Here is a 16,648-nt window from a genome sequence, read left to right on the forward strand (position 1 = left end):
GAGGCGGCGGCGGCGATGCCAGCCAGCGCGGCGGCTGCCGGGGCCGGGAACGGCCGCCCGGAGCTCGGAGGACGCGGAGCGCGCCGCGCCCGGGGCGCTGACCGAGGTAAGTGCGCGGCCGCCGGGCGCCCGGCTCCCCGGGGGCCCGACTCCAGCTCCCCGGAGGCCTCTCCCCGGCCCGGAGCGAGCACGAGGTGGTGCTGCAACAGGGAAGGTGGGGCGGGAGGGTTTTTTCTTCCTCTGGCTTTCTGGTTTTTTTTTTTTCCTCCCTTGGTGAGCCATCGGAGGAAATGCTGACTGCGAGCTTTTCTTCCCCAGCCATGTCTCCGGCTTCTGCCACCGGGGAACTTTGCTCCTCGCTAACCTTCGTCCTGGGGGCGCTCCGGGAAACTTTGAGGCGCCCTCGGCCCCACTCTGGCCGACTAGCACATGGGGGCTCGGGAGGGAGCGTGGGGAGGCACTTTGGCGCGGGGCATTAGCCCTACGCGTGACCTTCGCGGAGACCCCGGCATGAGAGTGGGGGTGCAGAGGGGGGCGCAGTCCATGAGCGCCCCGAAAATGCCCCCAGGCCCCAGATCTCCGGGTCCTTGGAGCCTTTTCTCTTTCCCACCTCCTGTGCTCTAATGGAGTAAAAATATTCTGGAAATGGTGTTTTCTGTTAGCCAGTGAGCCGGCAACTCCAGCCGCACCTTTTTGCCTTTAGAAGTCGGCCTAGATCGCGAAGGGGCTGACCCCTCCACTGAGAAGCCCCCAGGGCTTCAGGGCAAGACTCCCCCCTACGTGCTCACCTCTGCTCTGGATGCCCTGTGGGGAAGTGGGGTAGGGAGCCAGGGGGTTCGGTGGAGTGGCACTTGGGGTGGGGATCTGCTGCGGGGGGGTGATGGTTCAGATGGGAGTTGAGGCCCCAGCGCATGTCTGTGCTGTCTGTTCTGACGGAGTGTGCACTGGTCATGTGAATATTTTAAAACCTGTGTTTGGAATGGGAGGTCACAGCAAAGTGTTTCTTTGGAGATGGTCTTCTGTTCTGGGAGGTTCTCCTGCCTCCTCACAGCCAGGAGTTGCTGGGACTTGGGGCCACCCCGTTACCCATTTCCGAGGGGGTGTACCCATCTAGGAGCGCTGCACGGCCTGTGAGCGTTTCTACTTATCCTTTGCTCCCTCTGCCCAGGTGGGAGCCCTGGGATAAAAAGCCGGGGACCCCCTAGCCCCCATATCCAACTTCCGGAACCCAGGTTCACAGGCTCCGTCTCCCAGGAGCGTGGAGGTGCCCACACGCCGCCGCTGAAATCAGCAGCCGCCTCCTCGAGGGTAGAACCCAGAAGGCGTTAGCCTCCGGCCCACCCTTCACTCCTCCCTGAGGTGCCAAAGCAAGGCCGGTCTGGCTACCTCGCCACGACCCCAGGCTCACTTTGTGCCGGGTTGCTTCTTGGTGGCCCCTCGCTGGAGCCTCCTCCGTGGGCCGCTGCCAGAGGGCCCGAGAGGGCCAGGGAACAGATCCCAGCCCTGGGCCCATGGGAGGCTTGTGGTCTTTTTTTTGGTGGAATACACTCTCCTCTGTTTTGAGAAAATCACCTCCCTTCTCACTCTGGGACCCCAGAGAGAATCCTCAGAGAAGTCTGCTGTCAGCTTTCTGGTGGTCCCTTCCCTCCAGCTAGGGGACTGGAGGTCGGCCAGCTCTAAGAAGGGGACCTTGGAAGGGCTCCCTTCAGGTGGGTGTCAAGACTCCTCAGGGAGAGTAGGGGGCCAAGGGGAGACCTTGCTTGAGCACTCCTGGGGACCAGCACGGGTGCTCCTGTGTGCCAGGCAGCAGCCAAGATCCCCCTTCTCCGCGGGGTGCCGCTGAATAGAGGGTACTCTGTAAATGCTAGGGGTTGGCACAGCGCTGACTTTATTGCCTGTCCCTGGACCCTCCTCCCCACTGCACCCAGCTGCCACATCAGACCACCCGAGAGCTTCCAGGTAGCTCAGGAGGGAGATGGGGTGCGGGTCGGTGCCTGGTGGAGGGATGTTCAATGTGCTCTGCTGTGCTGGGAGGAAGATACACCCAGAGAGGGCCAGGGTCTTGCCCAAAGCCACACAGCGAGTCTGAGGTTTGAGCAGACCCCTCCATCTTGCTCTTCGAAAGCCAGGGGGTTGCCCCTGTCAGGCCTGTTGTCCCAGGGCCACAGTGTCTTCCCGAAGCCGAACAGGGGAGCACTGGTGGCCCTGCGGCAGGGAAATAGTAGGGACAGCAGTGAGGAGAGGAGTAACCGTACTGGCGACAGCAGTGCCTTGCGGTTATGCAGTGCTGGGCCTGACTCCGCCTGCGGGCGCTCTCCACAGGCCCGGCCAGCCCTCCGGTGCCCCGGGCCACAGTTGGCACCACCAGGCATGGCACCCGGAGGCCTTGGCGCACGTCTGGGGCAGAAGCAACCGTGTTGTCACTCCTGGCAACCTCTGTGGCCCTCGCCCAGCCCCGGGCTGCAGGCTGCCGGTGCCCCCTCAGAGCCCACCTGATGCCCACTCTGTCTCGCTGCTCCCAGGCCTGGCTCAGGGCCGGACCCGCCTTCTGACAGGTGCACCTGGTATGTGTTGCTGGGCCCCCGCCAGGGCTTCACCGTGAGTGACACATGGGCACACCTGCCCCTCCCCTGGGGCCTGCAACTGGAGCCCTGCCACATGCTGGCACCGAGAGGAGGCCAGGAGGGAGGCAGCTGGGGGCAGCAGGAGGGGTAGAGGCTGGGCCGGCACGCGAAGGTGTGGTGGGTGTGGGCTCAGTCCCACAGGCACGGTGCGCCGGGGCCGCGGCCGGCTGGGCTGCGTGATAGGAAGACAGCACAGGCCGAAGATGAAAGAAAGCGAGCCGGCTGGAAACTGGGCCGCAGGCAGGGCAGGGAGGTTGGAGGCTTCAGAGGAGCCCTGGGGGTGGGGTGGGGTGGGGGGTGGTGCTGGGCTGAGGCCGGCGGATTTTCCAGAGGAGCTGGGGCTGCAGGCGGGACCGGAGCCCTCACTGGGCACTGGCTGAGGGCCCAGCACTCTGCCACCTGATTTAATTTCCTAATGGTCTGCCAGTCAGAGGGAGGCATTAGCTCCATTGTACAGACGGGAGATGTGAGGCCCAGGGAGGCACCCGGAGGGACTGGAACCTGTGTCCCTCGCATCTTGAGCCCTGGCACTCTCCCAGGGACAGAGCTGCACCTTCCTTCACTCCAGACACCCTGCCCGGCTGCGTCCGTGTGCCCGGCTGGCCGTGCGGTGCCCGCCTGCCGTCCCCGTGGCCTGGGATGTCTCCCACTGTCTCCCTGGCACCCGGTGAACGCCTCGGCGGGTCTCTGTGTGGGCTGCTTTCTCTGGCCGCAGAGGCCGCAGTGGGAACTCGGTGGTGCTGTGAGCTCTGGCAGGCCGCAAGCTCTGGCGGGGGGGAGAGACCCTGGCAGCCTCAGCAGGGGCCCCAGTGCGGCCGCTGGCATACAGAAGGTGCTTAATAAACTGGTGTCAAATAGATGGAGACCCAGCCCCTTCCCTCGAGAATCTCACTGTTTGGGAGGAGGCTTCGGGGCAGACAGCCAGGGTGAAGTGAGGCCTGCGGTGTGACTGTGGCTGAGTCACTTCTCTTAGTGTTCGGTTTATCATCTGTGAAGTGGGATCAAAGCCTCAGCTGGGGAGGCTCCTGACAACACTTGGGAGGGGAGAGTAGGAATGGGAGCTTCTGGGTGGAGGGGGGATCTGAGCGGAAATAGGGGTGTGGGAAGGGGACTCCATGAAGAAGGGGAACGTGAGCATTTGTGGTGCCAGGGCCTTGGGAATCTGTCATTCCAGGGCAGCCTTTCTTTGGACATGTGGGGAAACTGAGGCCCAGGGAGGGCTGCAGCAGGAGAGGGCCTCAGACACAGGCCTCCTGCTCCTGCCGTGTACCCCTCCCCCCTCCTCTCCCCCCACCCCCACCGATGTGCCACAGTTCAGGTCTCCCTGCCCGTCTGCGGAAGTGGCAGCTTCGGAGGCAGTGTGAGGCCGAGGGGACCTTGGGGACCCCTGGGCCAGCGCCCGCCTTGGCCTTCAGCCCTGTAACACCAGACGGAGTGCCGTTTGCACAGCCAGGTAGGAGCGGGAGCCTCCGCAGTGATCCCAGGGGCAGGTCTGCCCTGGCCCAGCATTAATGCCTCCCAGAGCCACTGCAAGCAGCCTCCTGGCTCCTGCCAGGGACCCGTCCCCTTCAACCAGCTTAGACGGAGCTCTCCCACCCCCTTGGGCAGCTGCAGCCTCCCCCGTCCTTCCTTCAGCTGTGGTCTGGATCTCTTTGGAGGGCTCGGGCTTGGAGAGGAGCTAGAGAACAAAAACTTAAAGCTTCAGATTGGCCATGGCTTCTTGAATACCTACTGTGTAGTTGGCACAGTCGGGGTGCTTTCGTCTGCGCCTTGGGCTTGGGATCCTCCCGTGGTCCTTTCCCTCCCGGCCCCAGCTCAGAATAAAAGCCGCACTCGTCTCTTTGGTCCGCAGGACCCCACACAGTCTGGTCTTCAGTCCCCCCCCCCCTTCCCACCCCGGCCTTCCTCTCCTCAGGCCACCCTGCCTTTCTCCTTGCTGCGCCTCCAACACGTGAGGCCTGCTCCTGCCCCAGGGCCTTTGCACTTGCTGCTCCCTCTCCTTACAACACTCTTCCCCAGATCTCCACACAGCTTCCTCCCTCACTGCCTTCAGGTCTTGTCCAAATGCCACCTTCTCCATGAGTCCTCTCCTGGATAACACTGTGGCCTCCCTCTACCCACATTCCCTCTCCTGCTTTTTTGCTCTGCAGGACGTAATGCCACCCGCCATTTGTTTTATTTGCTTCTCTTGCTTACTGCCTGTCTCCCCCACTGGGGTGGAAGCTGAAGTGCAGAGTTTTGGGTTCAGTTTGTTCGCGGCCGTGTCCCCAGTGCCTCCCACAGCACTCGGAGTGGTAGGTGCTCAGCAAACATGTGGGGAATGAATGCGTTGGTTCAGCCATGCGTGGTGCTTGGTACACAGTGGGTGCTCCGTAGCAGTGGTCGGCCGAATTATTGTCCCATTCTGCAGATAAGGAAACCGAGCCTCGGAGAGGCGACATCACTGGCCCGGAATCGTGCGGCTTGCGGGGGGCAGAGCCAGCTTTCAGACCTTTTCTCCAAGCCCTTGGCCTGCCATCTGTCTGCGTGAGGGGGAGGGAGTTGGCTTGTACTTTGGGCCCCGACTCCGCATTGAGCTCTTTTTGTCTGACCCTTGCCATGTCCCAGGGCCTGGGCTTGTTTCCAGCCTAGGATGTCTCCCACCCCAACCCCGTGTGAGGGGCAGAAGCCATTCCCATTGCAGATCTAGGCAAACTGGGGTGCAGAGAGTAAGGGCCACTCGGTCCAGCGCTTCTCTTCTCGTTTCTGCATCTTCGTGCCTTCCTTCCGTAAGATGTGTGGCGCCCGGCTGCAGGGGCTGGGCGCGGCCGGGGGCACGGTGTCTCCATTTCTTGCCCACTGAAGCATTTTCACACGCCCGTTGCCCGTTCGTGTTTTGTGTCAGTCAGTTTCACGTCCTTTGCCCCGTCTGTTTTTCAGCACAACACTCAGGTGTAAATTTTTTTTTTTTACTGTTTTGAGATTTGCCACTATCAACTTTAGCATCTTCCCGGTTGTAAAAAGAACCTACAAGCGTTCTAGTGGGCAAAGCACAGCCCCTTCCGTTCCCTCGGATCGTCCCGTTGCCTCTCCCAAGCTCGGGCTTACGAGCTCATCCGTCTTCTGTGGAAGAGCAGACCGGTTCCGAGGGGCCGGGCCTCGGCCAGGCTGCTTAGGTCCACCAGGGCCAGATGCGCCCAGGCCGGCGCCCTGTCTCCGCAAGCCCACCCTCTGGGACAGAAAACGGATCAGGTCCAATGAGCCGCAGCGCTATCTCGAGATTGCCTGTGACTGTCGCCAGCCTCTGACCTGCCCCCGCTGTGCGAGTGGGTGTCCTAGGGAAAGGGTGCAGTAGGACATCCCCGCCGTGGGGGTGGGCCAGCCGAGGCCCAGAGAGGGACAGCCCCAGCCGGAGGTGCAACAGCTCCTTAGAAGCAAGGTGGGGGGTAGTGGTCGAGCCTCTCTGTCCCCCGAAGCCTCCTTTGGAGACTGACTTAGGAGAGCTGGGCCTGGAGGAGGGAGCGTGTGGAGATGGGGAGGTGCTGAGCTGTGTGAGTGCGTGTGTGTGCGTGTGTCTGATGGAGAGGCTGAGAGGCTGAGGGCAAGAGAGGTCAGGGAGGGGCTGTGCAGCCCCCACCTCCCTCTCCTTCCAGCTGCAGCCCGAGCCCCCCGAGCTGGCGGCTCCAGCCCTGCAATTCTCCAGCACTTAAAGCAAAAATAAATCAGTGCCAGCAGCTGGCGTTCGGGGTGGTAGCGGCCGCCTCCCTCCTGCCCCCGACCCTGCGCCTCTGGGCTCTTGGCGCCTGGCCAAGGCCAGGCCGGGCTTCCACGCAGGCCTGTGGGGGCCTGACGAGGACTGGCGAGGCCCGAGGGGAGCTGGCCCCATCCCTTCACGGGACGAGCCTGGCAAGGCGCAGAGAGCGAGGGGCCTCTCTGGGTCACGTGGAGGGCAGAAGTGGGGGCGCTGTCGGGGTTCCGGAGGGTGCGGGGCTCTGGGGACAGGTGGGGAGCTCAAAAACGGGGCCTCCTAGAGGCCTTGGCCGTGGCCTCATGGAGCCAGGGTGTGGAGGGTCCGGGAATGCCCCGTACAGGCCACGCTGAGGACCAGCCCCTGGCGCCCCTGTCCTCGCCGGCCCTTCCCTTCTGCGAGGGGTCTCGCGGGTCGTACGCGGGCGCGGGCTCGGTCAGGCAGTCTCAGCGCCACTCGGGCCGGCTGTGGCGGCTGGGCCCCGTGCCTGGGACGGCGGCGATGTCTGGGTGGGCGGAAGAGCATGAAAGAAACAAGCGAGCACATAAGGCAGCGTAGACTTTGTCATATTTTTTCACTAATCTTTTAATTACCTGAGTGTTAGACGCTCGTGGTGAAGTATGCAAGCAGCGTAAGCGTGGAAAGTGAGTTTCTCCTTCTCATCCCGTCTCCACCTCACCCCAGCCCGAAGCTTTATGTTCTCGAGGTGACCATTATTGGAGAACTTTCTGGATTGTCTGAGTGCTTACGCAAACATGCGAAGGTAGTTATATAAACATGCCGACATCTATAGTTCCCTTTCTCCTTTCTTCCTTTCTTGCTTTCTGTTTTTTTCCCCGTGGGATCATTCCATAGCTGCTGCCCCAGCTCTCCAGACCCAGGGATTTCGTCCTCTCGCCTTTGATGGCCATTGGGTTGAGGGCTGAGTCACAGAGTCCCCAGATCATAGTCTTGGCTGTGGAGTCTTTGAACGCACAGAGCCACGCGAATGCACAGGTCACGGATTCTTTGAGTTGGGAAGTTCTAGCTTCTCCGAGACGGAGAGCCCGGAATTGCAGAATTGGTGCATTTTCGCCCTGGGAGAGGTGCCGAATCCTCGATGGGGTAGCTCCTTCCTCAGAACTCTCCGGGAGCACTAGGAGAATCCAGATCTCCTGGCTCCATCCCCAGAAAGCCTGGTTCGGAGGGTCTGGGGGGAAGCCTGGGAATCTGTACCCTTCAATCTCCCCGGTGGCCCAGCCCCCAGCCCAGCCCCCCACGGGGAAGTCAGCGTGATCCCACCCGCTCGGATCTCAGGGAGCGCTGCGCCCACCCAGCTCTCGCTCAGCACGGCCTGAACAGCACAGGGAAGGTGCTTGCAGCCATCACTTGAGTCTTCGTGGTCCTCATGGGGGGGGCGGGGGAGGGAAGGGCCGCTGTCTGGGGAATCGGTCACCCCTGGTTCCTGTCTGAGCTGCTCCGTCTCAGGTGTCCACCACCTGCTTGGCCAGCCCTGCCGTTCCCGTAACCCGGCTTGAGCCGCATCTGAAGGACAGCGCCCGCCTTGTTCCACTGGGGGCCGCTGGTGGGGAGGATCTGTGAGCCTGAGTCCGAGAGAGGTGAATCACCCCCGCTGCCCTTCTACCCCAAGCCTCAGTTTCCCCATTTACAGAATGGGCATGAATAGTATGCCCACATCTGGACATCCGCTTTCTCACCCTCTCTTGGCTTTGGCTCTGCAGTCAAGGCAGGGCAGGCAGCTTCCTCCCTCTCTCTGCTCCCCTGCCTTCTGCCATTCGGGCCGGACGCTCAGCCATGCCCATTTTCTTGGCCTGCTGAGCTGCAAGCTGTCGGCAGCACCTGCCTGGCTGGGGTGGCCAGGCCCCCCTCCTGGGCCCTGGGAGCCTTCAAGACCGCTGGAGGGGGTGCCCCCAGCAGTCCGCGGGGGAGCTGCAGAGCGGTCCTGCCCCTCCCTGGGGGCAGTGTAGGGAGGAGACCCTGGTCACCCTCTTCCTTGCCCCTGCTGACCCTGGCAGCCACAGCCTCATGGGCACCCGTGGGGCCTGGCCCTTCTTCTGCAGCAGGTGCTCTGTCCCTGAAGCTTCAGGGCCAGGTGACCAGGCCTCGGGCTCCGTCCTGACCCGGCACCGTTCCTGGTGGTCGCAGGGCCAGCTGTGGCTGGACAGGCTCCTGGGGTCCTCTGGAGCTGTGACCCGAGCCAGTGGTCTCAGTTTCCTCATCTGTGACATGGGAACGCCAGGGGAAATGGGGTGAATGAATCCATACACTTGAAATTGTGTCTGGGTTGTGGAAGGAACGCAGTGGCGGCGGTCCAAGGGGGACAATCGGCCAGGTCCGGAAAAGAAAACAGACACAGGGACAGTGGGGAGCAAATTGCACCCTGTATTAGTTTCCCGTGACTCCCATAACAAATTGCCCCGAGCAGAGCGGATTAAAATGACATCGATGTATTATATGCCAATTCTGGAGGCCACAGTCTGACATCGAGATGTCGGCCGAGTTGCTTCCTACCAGGGGCTCCGAGGGAGAATTCTTCTAGGCCTCTCGCAGCTTCTGTAGCCGCTAGCAAGCCTCGGTGTTCTGTGCCTTTTAGACACATCCCTCCAATCGCTGCCTGGGTCTGGTCTTATCATGTTTTCTCTTCTAAAGATACTTGTCATTGGATTTAGGGCCCGTCCTAATCTAGAATGATCTCATTTCCAGATCCTTAATTTAATTATATTTGCAAAAATTATCTAAAGAAGGTCACATTCACAGGTTCTGGGTGGACTTATCTTTCAGGGGGGCTGTCATTCAACCCACTACACACGGTCAACCAGGATACGCTGTCCTGTATCTTGACTTTTTCTTTTTTAAGAAAAGTACTCTATTTTAGCGGTGCGTTTTGGAGTCATAGAGCATTGGGGTTATATGCTTGGTCTCTGCTACTCACCGGCTGTGGGTCCTGGGGCAAATTTTATTCGACTGTTCTGTGTCTCAGTTTGCTCATCTGCAAAATGGGGATATTAATGGTCCTTCCTGCCATCATGCTGTTGGGAGCAATCAGAGGAAACATGCAGCCCCGGGATGGGGTGGGTGCAATAGATGAGGCCGTTTGTTACATCAGTCAGTGAAATGGTTATGAAATCTAACTGGCATTTCCCCACGTGAGGCCGAATTTCCTTGTTGTTAGCCTGCCTCATTCTGACGTGCGTCTGTCTCCGCCCCAGGCTGTTACTGCCAGAGCGAAACCCAGATACTTAGGTCCTCACGCCTGGGTTGTCCAAAAGTTCCAGAAATGGTCCTGTGGGGCCCCAGGGCCTGTGCCTCTGTGACTTTGAGAGCTGTCACTGCTAGGCCCTCCACCGAGTCATCCCAGTGCCCCCAGGTCTCAGCAGAGTTAAGGGTGCCTGCCCCCCGCGCCATGGCCACCAGTGTCGCCTGTCACCTAGACCCTGCCAGTCCTGCTTGTAAAGACTGGTGCTTCCGCCTCGGCTGTTTTATTTGTCTCTTGCTTGTTCGAGAGCCAGGTGGAGCAGCTTTGCACGTCAAAACACTTCCCTGTAGTTTTTCTGGGCGCTCCTGCAAAGAGGTTCTATTCCAGCCCTTCCTCCTCCCCCAGCTGAGGTGCCTGGGAGTCAGGGGGGTGCCCCTGCTGTGCAAGGAGCCCTTTCTCATCCCCGAGGCTCTTCAGGGCTAACCCCACGGACAGGAGGCAGCCTCACTGAGGCTCAGAGAGGCCATGCGGCAGCTCCTCATGGCTCTGACAGCCCAGTCTGTGCCTGGAGCCCAAAGGGGGGCTCCCCAGGGTCCCCACCCCCTGAGAGCTTGAAGTGGCTGGAGGGAGGGGGCTGCGTTTTATTCTTGCCACCCCCCCCAGGCCACCAGGCAGTGTCCCTGTGGAGATGGCCTGGGCACTGCCGGACCGCTGCAGTGCCTGGCCTCATGCCACATGGCCTACAGAGCCTGGGTGTCCTCAGCCCCCTCTCGTGGTTTCTGGTGGCCATCAGGATCGTCTGGGGGCTTTAGCAAAACGCCTGTGCTGGTGTTGAAAGGAGCTCATGCTGTCACCAGTGTCTTTATTTCCCAGGAAGTGGCCTGACGTGTCACTGAGACTTGGTACTCAGAAATCCTGATGCAAATGACTGTTTACTCCGTGTCTTCTGGTGCTGGGTGCTGTGCTCAGTGCTTTCCCGAAGATTATCTCATTTAATTCGCAAAATGTCCTGTCCAGGCAGGGGGAGTAGGGCTGGAGAGATGACCCACTGAGGGACGTAGATGGCCAAACTGCATGTGCACCCAGACCGAGAAGTCCTATGAGTGCGCCTCAGTTTCTCTCCAAGGGCATGAAGTCTTTTCGGGATGCCACAGGCCCTCTGTTCTCCCGTGGGGGGCAGAGATGCCCTGGGCTGAGGGTCCGGAAAATGCCATGTTGGGCATGAGCCAGGTTGGCCTGGCTTCAAATGGGGCTGTCCCCGTCTGCTAGCTGTGTGTCTTGAGGCAAGCAGCTTCACCTCTCTGAGCCTCAGTCCTTTGCTCTGAGAAATGGGGCTAAGTCTACCCTGTTTAAACTGTGATTGTGTGTGCCAAGTTTTAGAACTGTTTCAGAGTTTTAGCTGATGTAGGGTTCTCAGAGTTCCGTCCATTTCGCAGATGGAGAACTTGGGGCCCCGAGAGGGAGAAGGACTGGCAGAGCTGACGCTTACACTGAATGACCTGCTTCCGTCCAGCCCCTGTGACCTCAGCCACAGAACACGGGGCTGTTAGCCCCACGAGACTAGAATAGAAAGATCATTGCTTGAGCTGTGTGTTGGGGGGCTCACACAGGGGAAAGATTTAGGTCAAGGGTTCACTAAAGCTCTCAGGGTGGGGGTTCCTCCCTTTTATTGGTTTCTTAGAGAGAGACGGGGCTTCCATCTGCTTACCGGCCCCATAACCCTGCAGCGCCCCCCTCCCGCCCCCCCCCGCTCATGCATCTGTGGGTGTGGAGCCTTTCCACACCAGGCTGTCTGCAGACCCCGCCGTAAATATTGTTTGATGCCCCAGGATATGATAGCAGCGGCTTTGCCACTTGTGCAGATGAAAGGAGCTGTTCATCACTCATTCATTCATTCGCTCATTCATTTAACTGTGGATTGAAAGTGCAATGAACCCATGTGGCCTGGGTCGACGTTTCTGCAGAGCGGAGCAGGCACCCCAGGGAGGGGTCTCTAGCCCCCGGCCCTACAAGAGGCGGCTGCGGCCCCAGGGCCATCCATGGTGAGTTTCCAGCCGGTGGAGACTCCAGAGAGTCCTTCAGAGCCATCCCTGGGGCCCTAGGCAGGGCGAGGGCCGAGAGGTCTCTTGCCACCTGTCGCCTGGGCCCGCCCCCAACCTTCCTAGACATACAGGGAGAGAGACTGAAAGGACACGAAGCCCTGAGTCCAGCTGCAGCCCTCTGTTGCTTGGGTGGCCGATTAGCCTCACAGGCCCTTCTCACTCCAGGTCCTGCTTCTGAGCTTGGGCTGCTGGGCCCAGACTATCCCCGTCCTCTCTGTTCCAGAACCTTTCTCCTCAGTTCTGGGACTCTGCCTTCCACTCCTAGGTCCTGGAGCCTTAGCTGGCAGCGTGGCTTCCTCTTTCACTGAGAAAATCAAAGAGAACTTCTTTCTCCTCCCCATACAGCTACCCATGTCCTGGCCCCGTGTCCCTCTGCGAGCCCTTCTCTCTTTCCTGTGGATGGAATGTTATCCTGCCTCGTCCCCTGGGCCCCCACCCCTCTCATCGACGCAAGGTCATGACTGTGGTGAGTCTCCCTGTCTCCGCCAGACAGTTCTCTACACTGTGCACCTGCTTTTTCCAAAGGCAGTCATTATTGACCCACCGTAGGCCAGCACGTTCTCCAAGTACCAGGACACTCCAGGGGACGAAACAAAGCCCTGACAACACCCATTCATGGTAAAAACTCTCAGCAAACTAGGAATAGAGAACTTTCTTGACTTGATAAAGACTAGCTACAAAAAAACCTAGAGCTAGCATCATGCTTAACAATGAGAAACTGTAAGCAGGGGCACCTGGGTGGCTCAGTCGTTAAGCGTCTGCCTTTGGCTCAGGGCGTGATCCTAGCGGTCTGGGATCGAGCCCTACATCCAGCTCCCTGCTCGGCGGGAAGCCTGCTTCTCCCTCTCCCACTCCCCCTACTTGTGTTTCCTCTCTCGCTGCCTCTCTCTCTGTCAAATAAATAAATAAAATCTTTTTTAAAAAAAAACTGTAAGCTTTCCCACTAAGATGAGGTACAAGGCAAGGATGTCCCCTCTCACCACTTCCTGTTAGCATCATACTAGAAGTCTTTGCTAATGTCATTTGGTGAGAAAAGGAAATAAGATATATACAAATTGGGAAGAAAGATAAAACTCTGTTCGTCACAGATGACATGATTGTCTATTTAGAAAATCTGAAAGAATAGGAAAAAAACTGGAACACATAAGCAGTTTTAGCAGTGTTGCTGGATACCAGGTTAATATACAAAGGTCAGCTGCTTTCTTATATACCAGCAATGAACAAGTGGAATTTGAGATTAAAAACACAATACCATTGGGGCGCCTGGGGGGATCAGTCAGTTAAGTGTCTGACTCTTAATCTCAGTTCAGGCCTTGATCTCAGGGTCGTGAGGTCAAGCCCCGCATTGGCCTTCAGGCTGGGTGTGGAGCCTACTTAAAAAAAAAAAAAAGGCAACAACACCCCCCCGCCACGATACCACTTATATCAGCCGTCCCCGGAATGAAGTATGTAGGTATAAGTCTAACAAAATATATACAAGATCTTTAACAGGGAAACTACAACACTCTGGTGAAGGAAAACAAAGAACAAAATAAATGGAGCTATAGTCCATGTCTCGATATTGTCAGGATGTCCGTTCTCCCCCCTCTGATCTATACATTCAGTGCCATCCCAGTGAAAACACCAACTTAATTTATGGATATCATCAAACGGATTACAGTTATATGGAGAGGAGAAAGACCCAGCTGGGGCAACATGATGTTGAGGAACAGAGTTGGAAGACTGACACTACATGACTTCCAGACTTGCTGTAAAGCTACAGGGTTCGAGACAGAGTGGTATTGACTCAAGGCTGGACAAATGGATCAATGGAGCAGAATACGGAACCCGGGAATAGACCCCCTATCAGCGCTGTCAGCCTGTCTTTGACAAAGGAGCAAAGGCAATACAATGGAGCAAAGATAGTCTTTTTAATAAATGGTGATGAAACAACTGGACATCCACAAGCAAAAAAAAATATGTATATATATACATATATGAATCTAGACACAGTGCTTACACCCTTCCCAAAAATGAACTCAAATTGGATCATAGATCTAAATGCCAAATACATAACTATTAAACTCCGGGCAGATAACACAGGAGAAAACCTACATGACCTACATGACCTTGGGTCAGGTGATTTCCTTTTAGATACACCGTTCAAGACACGATCCATGAAAGAAATGATCGACAAGCTGGACCTCATTAAAAGTAAAAACTTACGCTCTGGGATAGACTGTCAAGAGAATTAGAAGACAAGCCAGGGACTAGGACAAAAATATTTACAAAAGACACATTTGATAGATGGCTGTTATCCAAAATATACAAAGGGGTCTTAGAACTCAACAATAGGAAACAAACCACCTAATTAAAAAATGGGCCAAAGACCTGAACGGACATGTCAGCAAAGAAGATACTCGGATGGTAAGGAGACATCTGAAATGACACTCCACAGCATAGGTCATCAGGGAATTGGAAACAGAAACAATGAGATGCCACTACATGCCTGTGCCACTGGCCCAAATTCAGGACCCTGGCCACATCCGACGCAGGTGAGGACGAGAAGAAACAGGAATGTGAGTATGGCTGGGAATGCAAAATGGCACGGTCCCTTTGGAAGACAGTTTGCCGGTTTCCTAAAGACTAAACACGCTGTCCCCACACCATACTTCTTGGTATTTTCCACACGAAAGTCTGCGCGCAGGTGTTCACAGCAGCTTTATTCGTGATCGCCAAGACTTGGAAGCAACCAAGAGGTTCTTCCGTAGGTGAATGGTAAATAAAGTGGTCCATCCGGACAATGGAATATTATTCAGCAAGAAAGAGAAAGGAGCTCTCAAGCCATGAGAAGACGTGGAGGAACTTGAAGGTCAGATCACTGAGCGGAGGAAGCCAGTCGGAAAAAGCTACGTGCTGTGGGCTCCAACTCTACGACATTCTGGAAGAGGCAAGTGGTTGCCTTCTCCAGGGTAGAGAAGGGGCGATGAGGAGGCTGAGCCCAGAGGATTTCTAGGCCAGTGAAACTAGTGTGTGTGCTACCATGAGGACGGACACACGTCATCACCCATCTGTCCAAACCCGTAGAAGGTGCAACGGCAAGAATCAGCCCGAAGGTACTCTGTGCACTTTGGATGATTATGATGCATCAGCGTAAGAGTGTCAGTTGTAACAAACGTCCCACTCTGGAGAGCGAGGTTCATGGTGGGGTGGCCGTGCGTCTGTGGCTGCAGGGAGTAGATGGGAAATCACTGTACCTTCCCCTCACTTTTGTCGTGAACCTAAAACTTCTCTTAAAAATCGTCTTGGAAGACAATCTTGGAGGCCCAATCCCTTCCCTCACATGTCAGTGGGCAGCTGAGTGTGGACCACGGAACATACGAGAGGGAAGGGGACCTGCGATCAGAGAGCTTCCTGGAGTCAGGGAGGGGCCCCAAGGGCATGAGAGGCCAAAGGCGGCTGGTGCTTCCCGGGTTCAAGGACCCGCATGGAGAACAGGATGTCCCGGCTGGAGCAGGGTGAGTAAGGAGGGGGGCCTTGCGGATGGCCTGGAGGAGGCCACCAGAGTTCTGGTATTATTTCTGATGACAGCAAGTATTTCTTTCCTGCTCCCTGGGCCGTGGCCGTGGCTGTGGCCACGGCCGTGGCCCCGCTGAGTGGGTGTGAGGACTTAGGCGTGCATCTGTCAGGCTTTGGTTGGGTTCAAATCTCTTTTGCGGGACTCCTCAAAAAACATTTTTTTTTTTTTGAGGCAAAATTCACGGGACAGAAGATGAACCGTTGAAAGCAAACCGTTCAGTGGTATCTAGTACGTTCTCACTGTTGTGCAACTAGTCCCTCATCTTGTTCCAAAACATTTTCATCGCAAGAGGAAACCCCGTGCCCATTGAGTAATCATTCTCCACCCCCCAGCCCCTGGCAACCACGAATCTACTTTCCGTCTCTGTGTTTACTGACTCCGGACGTTTACACACGCGGAATCAAACAAGCCTTCGTGTCTGCTTTCTTTCACTTGGCGAAATGTTTCTGACGTTCATCCACGTTGTCGGGCCGGTACTTGGTTCATTTTATGGCTGAACGATATTCCACTGATGAATATAGCACATTTGTTGTGTCCTTTAGTGGCTGATGAGTGTTTGGGCTGTTTCTACCTTTGGCTCTTGTGAGTCATGCGGCTGTGAACCGGCGTGTTTTGTATGAACCCTAGTTTTCAGTCCCCGTGGAACGGCTGGGTCGGATGGCAGCCCTGTGTTTGAGTTTCTGAGGTTATATTATCTTCCCACATTAAAAACCCCCTCTCTTGCCCCCCCCCCCAGCTTCTGCTCATTTCTCTGCTCTTTGTAACCACAGAACTCCTCACAGGCTATGTCCCCAGTTGCTTTCCCCAATTTCGCCTCTTGGCCTTTGTCCCTGATCTTTATACCTATGATGGCAGTGAAAACCGTTCAGGTCCGGGTCATCTGTGTCCCCCACGGTCCCCTCCAGTGTTCGTCCTGCTCACTTCAGCACCGTCTGGGTCTAGAGCCCTCGCTTCCCCCCGGGAAGGCCTGTATGCCTGCACACCCGCCCCAATGCCTCGAAGTCCGCTTGCTGGGGTGCCCTCTCCTTCCGTCCACGGGCCTCAGCCGTCCCCTCAGCCGGCTCCCAGTTTCGTCTCCAGTCCAGGCCTGCCTTCCGTTTCCAGGCTCGGGCACCTCCGACTCTCCGAGCTCCCACCTTTTCCTGGCCTTCTGCCCCCTTCCCACCCCCTCCCCAGGGTGCACCCTAGGCCTCCCAGCAGGGCTGGCGGTGGCGGGCAGGTGAGGAGGGCCGCCACCGTGCTCCGGGCTCCTCATCTGAGCGGCAGGTGCAGGCATCTGGTCCCCGCCTCCTGGGCTGTCCTTACGGTTTGTGGAGAGTGCCAGGTGTCTGGCGGGCGCCGGGGCGTTCCGAGCAGCTTCTCGTCCCCTCTTCCTGAGCTTCAGCGACTCCTGCAGGAAGCAGTCCAGGCATGCCACAGAGCTTTTCTGAGCCTCAGTTT

At 57.4% G+C, this 16,648-nt stretch overlaps 1 protein-coding gene across 2 annotated transcripts in view; it reads left to right on the forward strand.

The window, feature by feature from the left end:
* Nucleotides 1-16,648, forward strand: part of KCNJ12 (potassium inwardly rectifying channel subfamily J member 12) — a 41,345-nt gene continuing 24,697 nt past the window's right edge. For both annotated transcript variants that reach the window (XM_034646685.1, XM_034646681.1), the window contains exon 1: nt 1-106. The gene's annotated coding sequence lies outside the window, so the exon portion shown is untranslated. The remainder of the gene's footprint in view (nt 107-16,648) is intronic.

The sequence above is a fragment of the Ailuropoda melanoleuca genome, chromosome 17 (assembly GCF_002007445.2).
Source record: "Ailuropoda melanoleuca isolate Jingjing chromosome 17, ASM200744v2, whole genome shotgun sequence".
In the NCBI taxonomy this organism is placed as follows: domain Eukaryota; kingdom Metazoa; phylum Chordata; class Mammalia; order Carnivora; family Ursidae; genus Ailuropoda; species Ailuropoda melanoleuca.